The following is a 13,093-nucleotide window of genomic DNA, read 5'->3' as shown; positions in this document are numbered from 1 at the left end:
ACAAAACTAAATATTCTAATTCTGTATTTTGTTGAATAATTCATTTACCTATTATTGTATGATATATATGAACTATTTCTTTATGAGTAAATATTTAATTTGGTTCCTTAAATTCAAATTGCGCATCAATTAAATTCCTGACTTTTGTAAATGACCAATTAAGTGAATCCATGTTCGTTCCTGAGTGAACTGTTGTCTTAACGAAACTAATGTGTTCTGTTAAGTTCCAGTTTAGCATTCTAGCTGTACGCTAATGTGTTCAAATTGGTCTCCAAATTTATTTTTTAAAACCCAAATTAGTTCATCTTGAATTACAAAATCCTAATCCTCTTTCACCCCCAATTTTCATCATCTCTTCTCTTCTGTTTTTTGTCTTTTCTTCTCCCGTTCATCTTTTGTTTATGTGTTGCATGAGAAACCTCCTTGATCTTCTTCATCTTGAAGTCCTTTTCCTTCTCTTCATTAACTTCCTCAACATCATCTTCCTCTTCCTCTTATGATTCGTCGTTTTCATCGTCACTGATATCTTTTTTAATAGTCTTCTCAATCCAAAGATAAATAGAATACCGAATTAATTCTTAGTGCTTCTTTACAAGATCCTTAATCCTCTTCTCCTTTAAGTACTCCAGCTATTAAAATAAAAAATAATGCCAATTACTCAGTCATTATCTCCTGTTACAAGCTCAAATTAAATTAACTTTCAATTAAAAAATTTGTGAAACATTATAAATCTTTTTCCTAAAGTCTAAAAACTAAGCATGCCCAATAATTCAAATTGATGTATATATCTCACTATGTTTCTAAATAAATTCATTCACAAATAAATATGTTGTTCTTTACCTGATCCTCCTTGAGAAAGAGGGAAATTTGGTTTCTCTTCTGAGTTGCTACCCACTGGTATCACTGGTCATAGTGAATGATCTACCAACCTAAAATTACCAAATGTACTACTCATCATCGTTATGCTTGGTTGCCACAATCATCTTATCAACAACCAAGTACGCAGAGTAGAACCCAACACTGAACTACTCAATCATGAAGATGTCAACACCGCCCTATAACGTCTCCATGAATTTCTTCGCGCCAGACCTCGTAATTGTTCCCAGAAACAGATCATTCATGAAGAGAAGGTTTTTTTGAGTTCTTTTTGTGAAGAAAGTTGTTGATGGTGAGGGACATTCAAAAGATGACCTGGAGAAGAGAAGACTAAGAACAAAAGAGAAGAAATGATGGAAATTGGGGGCGAAAGATGGTTAGGGTTTTATAATTCAAGATGGACTAATTTGAGTATTAGAAAATAAATCTGGAAACCAATTTGAGCAAGATTCAATCTTTGTCCACATTAACGTACAACTGGAATGCCAAGCTGGTATGTAACAGTACACATAAGCACCATTAAGATGGCCGTTTACTCAGATACGAACGTGAATTCATGCCAACAACTTTGAGCTAAAATCTCAACTCATCACCCTGGTTCAAAACAGTTGTTCATTTGAAGGAAGTGCCCAAGAAGATCCCAAGCAACATTGAACTACATTCCTGAGAATTCGTGACACTGTGAAAGCTAATGGTGTTCAACCTGACACCTATAGATTGCTCTTGTTCCCCTTTTATCTTAGGGACAAAGCTTCTAAGTGGCTTTAATCTTTTCCTAAGGAGAGTCTTACCACTTGGGAAGATGTTGTCAACAAGTTTCTAACAAAGTTTTACCCTCCACAGAGAATAATCAAGTTGAGAACGGCGGTGTGTAACAGCCCAGACCACCCGCTAGCACGATATTGTCCGCTTTGGCGCACAAGGCCTCACGGTTTTGCCTTTGACGATAGGGATGCTAGCCGAAGCCCCACACACTCACTCGTCAAAACGCGTCATGCTAGGGAGAGGTATCCACACCCTTATAAGGCATGCTTCGTTCCCCTCTCCAACCGATGTGGGCCTTACAATCCACCCCCCTAAGGGAGTCCAGCGCCCTCGCTGGCACATCGATCCGGGTTCTGGCTCTGATACCATCTGTAACAGCCCAGACCACCCGCTAGCACGATATTGTCCGCTTTGGCGCACAAGGCCTCACGGTTTTGCCTTTGACGATAGGGATGCTAGCCGAAGCCCCCCACACTCACTCGTCAAAACGCATCATGCTAGGGAGAGGTATACACACCCTTATAAGGCATGCTTCGTTCCCCTCTCCAACCGATGTGGGCCTTACACAGTGCAAACCTTCAGACAGCTGGATGGAGAAACCTTATATGAAGCCTGGGAAAGGTGTAATAAGCTAACAAGAAGATGTCCACCGGATATGTTCAACGAATGGGTGCAGCTACATATTTTCTATGAAGGTCTTTCTAGAGAAGCAAAGAAGGCCCTGGAACACTCTTCAGAAAGCTCTTTCAATACCAAAAAGACCATAGAAGAGGCCATAGATATCATTGAAACTGTGGCTAACAATGAGTACTTCTATGCCTCAGACCGGAGCACCAACAGAGGAGTGATGGAGCTGAGTCATATGGATGCATTGCTAGCTCAGAAAAAGTTGATTACCAACCAATTGGCAGAACTCACCAAGCAGATGGAGAGGAAGGATATTTTAGAGTAGCATGGTCAGTGTACACAATCACTTTTGATCCCACTAAATAAGATCTGAACTTGTCAATGGCATAAACCACTGCAAGCAACTCCTTTTCTGTGGTTGTGTAACTCTTCTGTGCGTCATTCAAAACACGGCTAGCAGAGTAAATGATGTGCAGAAGCTTATTATGCCTCTGTCCCAATACTGCACCAATGGCATGGTCACTAGCATCACACATTACTTCGAATGGTAATGTCCAGTCTGGTGCAGAAATGAATGGTGCTGTGACCAGCTAGCAGATTGCTCAAAGGTTTTCAATTTTTGAAAAATCCTTTATAAACCTCCTATAGAATTCTGCATGCCCCAGAAAGCTTCTGATTGCCTTAACATTGGCAGGTGGTGGTAATTTTTCAATTACCTCTACCTTAGCTTGATCCACCTCTATTCCCTTGTTTGAAATTTTGTGCCCAAGGACAATTTCTTCAGTCACCATAAAGTGACATTTCTCCTAGTTTAAAACCAGGTTAGTCTTTTGGCACCTTTTCAGAACAAGTGCTAGATGGTCAAGACAGGAGTTGAATGAGTCTCCAAATACTGAGAAGTCATCCATGAAGACTTCCAGAAATTTCTCTACCATATCAGAGAAGATAGAGAGCATGCACCTCTAAAAGGTTGCAGGTGCATTGCACAGACCAAATGACATTCTTTTGTAAGCAAATACTCCAGATGGACATGTGAATGCTGTTTTCTCTTGGTCCTGAGGATCTACTGCGATTTGGTTGTAACCTGAATAGCCATCCAAAAAGTAGTAGTATTTATGGCCTGCTAGTCTCTCTAGCATTTGGTCTCTGAATGGTAAAGGAAAATGATCCTTTCTGGTGGCTGTATTGAGCCTTCTGTAGTCAATACACATACGCCACCCTGTAACTGTTCTTGTAGGAACCAGTTCATTCTTTTCATTATGAACCACTGTCATTTCTCCCTTCTTAGGGACAACTTGGACAGGGCTCACCCAGGGACTATCAGAAATAGGATAAATAATCCCAGCCTCTAGTAACTTAGTGACCTCTTTCTGCACCACCTCCTTCATGGCTGGATTCAGCCGCCTCTGTGGTTGAACCATTGACTTAGCATCGTCCTCTAATAGGATCTTGTGCATGCATCAGGCTGGGCTAATGCCCTTAAGATCACTTATGGAGCACCCAAGAGCTGTCTTGTGTGTCCTTAGCACCTGAATTAGTGCTTCCTCTTACTGTGGCTCTAAAACAGAGCTTATGATCACGGGAAAAGTGTCATTTGCTCCCAGAAATGCATATTTCAGGAATGGTGGTAGTGGTTTGTGTAAGGTCCCACATCGGTTGGGGAGGGGAACGAAGCATGCCTTATAAGGGTGTGGATACCTCTCCCTAGCATGACGCGTTTTGACGAGTGAGTGTGAGGGGGCTTTGGCTATCATCCCTATCATCAAAGGCAAAATCGTGAGGCCTTGTGTGCCAAAGCGGGCAATATCATGCTAGCGGGTGGTCTGGACTGTTACAGATGGTATCAGAGCCAAAACCCGGATTGATGTGCCAGCGAGGGCGCTGGACTCCCTTAGGGGGTGGATTGTAAGGTCCCACATTGGTTGGGGAGGGGAACGAAGCATGCCTTATAAGGGTGTGGATACCTCTCCCTAGCATGACGCGTTTTGACGAGTGAGTGTGAGGGGGCTTTGGCTATCATCCCTATCATCAAAGGCAAAACCGTGAGGCCTTGTGTGCCAAAGCGGGCAATATCATGCTAGCGGGTGGTCTGGACTGTTACAGATGGTATCAGAGCCAGAACCCGGATTGATGTGCCAGCGAGGGCGCTGGACTCCCTTAGGGGGTGGATTGTAAGGTCCCACATCGGTTGGGGAGGGGAACGAAGCATGCCTTATAAGGGTGTGGATACCTCTCCCTAGCATGACGCGTTTTGACGAGTGAGTGTGAGGGGGCTTTGGCTATCATCCCTATCGTCAAAGGCAAAACTGTGAGGCCTTGTGTGCCAAAACGGACAATATCATGCTAGCGGGTGGTCTGGACTGTTACAGTTTGAGCTCGGGTTTAGGAGGCTTCTCCTCTTCCTGAGGAGTTTTCAGAGGTTCCTTTGTTTCCTCTGGTTCCTCCAGATCAGGCTGAACATCTTTAAAAATATCCTCTAGCTCTGATTCTAGACTCTCAGTTATATTGACCTCTTCCACTAGGGAGTCAATAATATCAGTGCTCATGCAGTCTTTTGAGGTGTCTAGATGCTGCATAGCTTTGACAGCATTCAACTTAAACTCATCCTCATTGACTCTCAGGGTTATCTCCCCTTTTTGGACGTCAATGAGGGTTCGTCCAGTTGCTAAGAATGGTCTTCCTAGAATGAGAGTTGCACTCTTGTGCTCCTCCATTTTCAGCACTACAAAGTCAGTAGGAAAGGCGAATGGCCCAACCTTGACAATCATGTCCTCAATTACGCCTGATGGGATTTTAATGGAGCCATTAGCAAGTTGGAGGAATATCCGGGTTGGTTTAACTTCATCAGCCAAACCAAGCTTTTTGATAGTGGATGCAGGTATTAGGTTGATACTTGCCCCAAGATCACATAGAGCAGTCTTGGTACAAACACCCTCTAATGTGCATGGTATCATAAAGCTTCCGGGATCTTTAAGCTTCTTTGGTAAGCTTTTTAGAATGACTGCACTGCATTCTTCAGTGAGGAAAACTTTTTCAGTTTCTCTCCAATCCTTTTTATGACTTAAGATCTCTTTCATGAACTTAGCATAAGAGGGTATTTGCTCAAGTGCCTCTGAAAATGGAATCTTTATTTCAAGAGTCCTGAGATAGTCTGCAAAACGGGCAAATTGTTTATCCTATTCCGCTTGGCGGAGTTTCTGAGGATAAGGCATTTTGGCTTTATATTCTTCAACCTTAGTTGCTGCAGATTTACTTCCTACAGAAGTGGTTGGAGAAGCCTACTTAAGGGGATTGTAATAAGCACTTGCATGTGTCTGATCCCTTATTGGCATTTGAACGCTAGAATTGGGTGCTTTTTGGGCTTTTAGCGCCAGACTGCCACCCTTTTCTGGCATTTGAACACCAGAGTTGGCCATCCATTGGGCGTTTAACGCCACTTTTTCACCCTTTTCTGGCGTTTGAACGCTAGAATCATTCCTCTCTGGGCTCTTACTGTCCTCAGAGGGATTTTGGGTAGTGGGTTGGTCATCCTCTGTCAGTTGTTCCTTTCTTGGCTTTCTGTTGCCTTGAGTTGAAACATTCAATGTCTTCCCACTCCTTAAGTGAATAGCTTGGCATTCTTCTGTTATCTATTTAGATAACTGCTGTCTTGTCTGATTTAATTGTTTTTTCATATTCTGGTTAGTATCTTTGGTTTCTTGCAGCATCTCTTTAAATTCTGTGAACTGTTTTGTTATAATAAGCAATTGCTGATTGAGTTCAAAAACTTATTCTTAAGGACTAAGTTCAGTGGATATTGCTTTAGCTTCTTCTTTCATGGAGGACCCACTACTTAAGTATAGATATTGATTTCTAGCAACTGTATCAATGAGCTCTTGAGCCTCTTCAATTGTCTTTCTCAAGTGTATAGATATACCGGCTGAGTGGTCTAGAGACATCTGGGCCTTTTCTGCAAGCCCGTAGTAGAAGATGTCTAACTGCACCCATTCTGAAAATATTTCAGAGGGGCATTTTCTTAGCATCCCTCTGCACCTCTCCCAGGCATTATATAGAGATTCATTATCCTCTTTTTTAAAGCCTTGGATGTCTAGCTTTAGCTGTGTCATCCTTTTTGGAGGAAAATACTGATTCAGAAATTTGTCTGATAATTGTTTCCATGTTCTTATGCTTGCTGAAGGTTGGTTATTTAACCACCTCTTAGCTTGATCTTTTTTAGCAAATGGAAACAGTAATAATCTGTAGACATCCTGATCTACTTCTTTATCATGTATTGTGTCAGCAATTTGTAAGAACTGTGCCAGAAACTCAGTAGGTTCTTCCTGTGGAAGACCGGAATATTGGCAGTTTTGCTGCACCATGATAATGAGCTGAGGATTTAGCTCAAAACTGCTAGCTCTGATGGGGGGTATACAGATACTACTCACATAGGAAGCATTGGTGGGGTTAGCATATGACCCTAGAGTCCTTCTGGACTGTTCATTTCCACTTAGGTCCATGATGGGGAAAGAGAAATGATGTGGATTGCAAATAAAGTATATTTTTGTTTTTATTTAATTTAATTAAGGATAAACTGAATAAAAAAGAAATAAGATAAAATAAAATAATTGTAAAATATACTATAAGTTTCGAAAACTAAAAGAAAAAAACAAAATAAAAAAATTCGAATACTAAAATGGCTAATTAATTAAAAAGATTTGAAAAATTCTGGATATGGTTTTCGAAAATTAAAGAGAGAGAAAGTGGTTAGGGAGTTTTGAAAAAGATATGTCTTAAAGTTAAAGATACTTGTAAAAAAATAAATAAATAAAAGAAAAGATTTGAAAAAGATATGATTTTAAAATTTGAAAATTTAAACTTTCTTAACAAGGAAACACCAAACTTAAAATTTTTCAATCAAAATAATAAAATAGTACAAGTAATTCAAAAATTATGAATAAGAGAAGAAAAAGATTTTGAAAAAATTTATACAGGATTTTCAAAAAATAATAAAAAAAATTGAAAAAGATTTAAAAAGATAAATTTTAAAATTGAAATTCTAACTTGACTAACAAGAAACTACCAAATTTTAAAAATTTTGACTAAGTCAACCTAGGTAATTCGAAAATGATAAGTAATTAAAGGAAAAGATTTTTTTGAATTTAATGAGGGTAGAGAAAAATAATAAAATGACACCAAACTTAGAATTTTTAGATCAAAACAAAGAAAACAAACAAGAAAACTTTGAATGTCAAGATGAACACCAAGAACACTTTGAAGATCAAGATGAACACCAAGAACGAATTTTGGAAATTTTTAAGAAAATAAAAACACAAAGGACACCAAACTTAAAAATTTTTATACTTTGAACACTAATAATTCAAAAAAGCACAAGAAAAACAAGAAAAAACACAAAATAAGAAAAACTAAAGATCAAACAAGGAAAATAAACAAGAACAGCTTGAAGATCAATGAAGAACACAATGCATATATTTTTGAAAATTAAAGAGAAATTAAAACATGCAATTGACACCAAACTTAAAGCATGAAACTAAACTCAAACAGAAAACTCAATTATCAGTTTATAAAAAAATTTTCGAAAAAATTTAGAAAAAGAAAACAAGGATTTTAAAATTTTAACAAAAACAATAATAGAAGACTTAATTTTAGTGACTCTAAACCAAAAAGATAAAGTTTTCCTAATCTAAGAAACAAAATAAACCGTCAATTGTCTAAACTCGAACAATCCCCGGCAACGACACCAAAAGCTTGGTGCACAAAATTGTGATTACACATTTCACAACTCCGCACAACTAACCGGCAAGTGTACTGGGTCGTCCAAGTAATACCTTACGTGAGTAAGGGTCGATCCCACGGAGATTGTCGGCTTGAAGCAAGCTATGGTTATCTTGTAAATCTTAGTCAGGAGATTAATGATAAAAATGATTTTGTTTGTGACAAGTAAATAACATGAAATAAATGGTACTTGTGATTCAGTAATGAGGAACAGGTTGAGGTTCCAGAGATGCTCTGTCATCTGAATCTCTGCTTTCCTACTGTCTTCTTCTCCAAACACGCATGGCTTCCTTCAATGGCAAGCTGTATGATCCTCTCGGATGAAAAATACCAGGTACAATCTCTGCATGGCTAATCAACTGTCGGATTTCTCGTCTCGGATGAAAAATACCAAGTACAGCTACCGCACGGCTAATCATCTGTCGGTTCTCACTAGCGTTGGAATAGGATCTCTTTATCCTTTTACATACTGTCACTGCGCCCATCATTCATGAGTTTGAAGCTCGTCACAGTCATCCCTTCCCAGATCCTACTCGGAATACCACAGATAAGGTTTAGACTTTTCGGATCCCAGAAATGCTGCCAATTGGTTCTAGCCTATACCACGAAGGTTCTGATCTTACGGACTCGGTCCGTGGATCAAAGACCCAAGAGATATGCACTCAAGCTATCGCCCAACAACTACGTTGAGCTCAGATAGAACGGGAGTGGTTGTCAGGCACGCGTTCATAGAATTGAGAATAATGATGAGTGTCACGGATCATCAGATTCTCTAGATTGAAGCACGAGTGAGTATCTTAGAATAGAATCAAGCGTGATTGAATAGAAAACAATAGTAATTGCATTAATCCATTGAAAAACAGCAGAGATACTCACTCCCACCTATGGGGTTTAGAGACTCATGTCGTAGAAGATACAATATCCAATGTAAAATGTCATAAGTTGCTTAATGAATTTCTAAAACTAGTTTTTATACTAAACTAGTAACTTATGTTTACAAAAAAATGAGTAACTAAGTGCAGATAGTGCAGAAATCCACTTTCGGGACCCACTTGGTGCGTGTTTGGGCTGAGCTTTCAAGATTTCATGTGCATATGCCACAAGTTGGAGTTAAACGCCACCCTGGGTGCCAAAATGGGCGTTTAACGCCAAGAAAGGTGCCAGTTCTGGCGTTTTATGCCAGAAAGTTCTTGGCTGGCTTTTAATGCCAGTTTAGGCCATCAAATCTCGAGGAAAGTATGGACTATTATATATTTTTGGAAAGCCCAAGATGCCTACTTTTCAACGCAATTAAGAGAGCGCCAATTGGGCTTTTGTAGCTCTAGAAAATCCACTTCGAGTGCAGGAGGGTCAGAATCCAAAAGCATCTGCAGTCCTTTTTCAGCCTCTGAATAAGATTTTTGCTCAAATCCCTCAATTTCAGCCAGAAAATACCTGAAATTACAGAAAAATGCACAAACTCATAGTAAAGTCCAGAAATGTGATTTTTGAATAAAAACTAATAAAAATATAATAAAAATTAACTAAAACATGCTAAAAACTATGTAAAAACAATGCCAAAAAGGGTATAAATTATCCGCTCATCATGCGTACGCACTGAAGTTATGACTGGGCAAACTTGCTGATTTCCATCCTGTGCGTGGGCACATGTACTGATTTTGACCCTTGTGCGTGGGCACAGAAGGTGTGCATGGGCACACTCTGAAATGCTTATCATGAGGACTTTTCAAGGTTGTAATGGGGCTAAGGTAAGGATGAGGGTATATATATAAATGGCCAAGTGAGCTGTAAATTGAATCTTTGACTAACCTAAGTTCTCACCTAACGCACACACACACACTCTATATAATTCTAAAATCATGCCTAGCTACCCATAATTTCACTTTTGTATATTTCACATACTCATGTATCAAATTTTCTTTAATTTAACCACATATGCACTGATCTTTTATTAAACTTAACATTGGGGTAATTTTGTCCCCTATATATATATATATATATATATATATATATATATATATATATATATATATATATATATATATATATATATATATATATATATATATATATATATATATATTTGAACATGAAAGCAAACATATCATATCAATGCATATGATTTTTCTGGTCTCTCATGAGTATGCACCCAAATTTCCAATACTCAAATAAAGTAGAAACATAACACATTCCCATTAACCCAGGTTCCAACAATTTCCCACACTTAATTGACACACAATCTCTATCGAAAGCTAACCAAAGATTCAAATCAGGTAATTAATTATTTTTCCGCTTAAGGCTAGTGATGTGGTAATATAAAGAACAATACGAGGATTAAAAGGCTCAAAGTGAAAAACAAAGGTAATTGAAATGGTAGGCTGTTCGGGATAAGTGAGCTAATAACAAATGATGGCCTCAATCACATATAAGCATGAACATACACTAAATAATGGACATATAGAATGGAACAAAGCAAAGATTGCAATCATAGAGGAGAAACACACAAGAATAAAAATCATGGTTAAATAATACAACCATGCAATTAAGCTCAAAATCTCATGGGTTGTGTGTTCTTAGCTCAAGAACCATATTCCAATTATATATATATATGTCTAAGAAAAAGATACATTCCTTAAAAATTTCATCAATTGACCAACATTTATTATATATATATATATATATATATGCTAAATGAGATGTTGTCATTATGAAAAGCTAAAAGTTCTTAGTTTATCCCTATTTTCAATAAAATCAATTTCTCATATGCCAAAGGTAAACTAAGCTCAATAATCCATGTTTTACATCACAACTAATAGACTAAAGGTGCAATTCAAGCTAAATATCTAAGATATATACAGGCCCAAAGTGCAAAATGCAACAAAGTAAAAATAAACAAGAGTACAATAAAATAGAAATGTGCAAGTACTTAAAGAAAAATAAAATAAAATAAAGCAAAATACAAAATAAAGCAAAATAGGATAAAAGTCTGAAATGGTTCCCAAAAATATAATCTGCCGGAGACGGCGACCTCCCCACACTTAAAGCATAGCATCGTCCTCGATGCTCTCAGTCAAGCTGGGTTTGAAGGATCATCGCCTACTGAAGGGTGTGCCGCTCGCTCTGTCGGCCGTGGCTGTGCTGGTGCCTGAGGCTCTGCAGGCTACTCAGGCTGAGTCTCCTCGTGCTGTGCCTGCTGCTGGTCCTCCTCTTGGGCCTCCTCCTACTCATCCTCATCCTCAGAGTGCTCCGAGGGTGTGTCAGGCTCGGAGGGGTTGTCAGTGCGTCCAGTAGTCACAATCAGTTTCAGGTGGGCATAGCGTCACTTGTTGCGACGCTCAGACTACTTATAACGCCGCTGATTGCAGCGCTCCATCTGATTAAGGCACTCAAAAAGGCGGTGCACAAGATGGTAGACTGGCTGAGAAGTGGATGATTATGCTGTGGAAGTAGGTGGTGCTGCAGGCGCTGAAGGTGCTGCTGAGGATGTGGCTGCATCAGTAGAGGTGGTAGTAGTAGGTAGTCTGTGGCCTAGTAGTCCGAACCGCTTGCCGTGCAGAATAACCTTCTTGCAGTCGGCAATCGGTGGTCTCTCATCCTCTGGTTCCCAAGGCACTTCAGCTCGACGAGCCATCTGGGTGATCAAATAAGGAAAAGGCAGGGTGCCTCTGACATGAACTCTAGACATGTACTTTCTGATGAACCTTGGAAGGTATAGGTCCTTTCCTTTCATGACGCACCAAATAAGGATGATCATGGCAGCTGGCACTTCTGACTCGTGGGTACTAGGCATAACATAATTACTCAGTATCTGTTGCCATAGCCTAGTATTATCATTGAGATAGATAATCTTGATACCCCGTGGAGTGACCTTTGACTTTTCCATAGCCCACGGAACATCAGGATCAATGGCTATGGTACGCCGTACAGCATCCCAATCAAAACTCATGAATCTAATAGACTCCTCGGCTTTCTAATAACCATATGTATCATCTGTTTTAGGCTGGAAGTGGAGGATATCCTCTATCGCCTCCTCAGTGACTAAAAGCTGCTTTCCCCTAAGCTGTACTGCATCAAGGGTCATCCTAAAGTAGTTAGAATAGAACTCACGGACCCATGATGCGTTTACCTTTGCCAGATCTCTTTCCAGAAATACCCAACCTCTTTATTTGATCTGCTCTTCAGTGTACTTCCTTAATTTGGTTGGTATTTTGAGCGTCCTTTCCAAGTAGAGGTGTTATGTATCTCGAAAGATCGGAAACTTGAGTTCACAGTAAAGATTAGCAAATTTGACTGGGTCATTAGCAGGCACAAGTTGATAAGCTTTTTCTTTATTAGTAAAGTTCTTCTCACGTCAAGATTCATCCGATAGGATATCCGATAGAACAACGGATGACCGTCCTCTCTTCTTCTTATCGAAGCTGGCCGTAGCTTTGCCTTTTCCTTTCCTGTCATACATCCTGAAAAATAGCATTTCCATGGTACAAATTATCAAATAAAGCAGAAAAAAGAAAAACAGGTAAGAAACAGCAGACAGGAAGCCAGAAATAAAAGAAAATTGAGACACACTCATGAGTTGACTTAAAGAAATGAACTCTTGGAATGCAAGGAAACAGAAACGAGACAACAATCAGAACAAAAACTAAGAATTTCTGCAATAATAGTGAGAAGCTTGTTTGTTAAGCAACAACAATTATCATGTTGTAAAAGGAACCTAAAAGAGTTAGTTTAAAACTAAAAGAAAAGTTAGAAAGTCAATGAAGTCAAGGGTTAGAAAAGTGTGAAGAAGTTAGTAGCATGGAAATGTTGTTCTTAACCAAAATGAGTGCACAAAGTTAAAGAACAAGCAATCTCACTCTCATGAGAGCAAAGCAAATCGTTGATGAGAGATGTAATGTAAGAAGCACAAAGAATAACATAAGGTATCATCAATGTATTTCATCACTCAAGTAAAAAGGCACCATCAATAGCAACTTCGAAGAATCTCAGCAGAAAGAAACAAGATGTAAATCCGTCAACTAGTTCAAAATTCATTGGTCAGCAAGGCTCTAATTGA

General features: G+C 39.0%; 1 pseudogene; it reads right to left on the bottom strand.

Moving 5' to 3' along the window:
- Window positions 1–332: 332 nt before the first annotated feature.
- LOC148564669 (heat shock protein 83-like) lies at window positions 333–1,121 on the bottom strand (annotated as a pseudogene).
- Between the last annotated feature and the right edge of the window lie 11,972 nt (window positions 1,122–13,093).

This window comes from Arachis ipaensis, chromosome B5 (genome assembly GCF_059453495.1).
Source record: "Arachis ipaensis isolate K30076 ecotype BB chromosome B5, ASM5945349v1, whole genome shotgun sequence".
Classification (NCBI taxonomy): Eukaryota; Viridiplantae; Streptophyta; class Magnoliopsida; order Fabales; family Fabaceae; genus Arachis; species Arachis ipaensis.
This window is presented reverse-complemented; position numbering and strand designations above follow the sequence as displayed.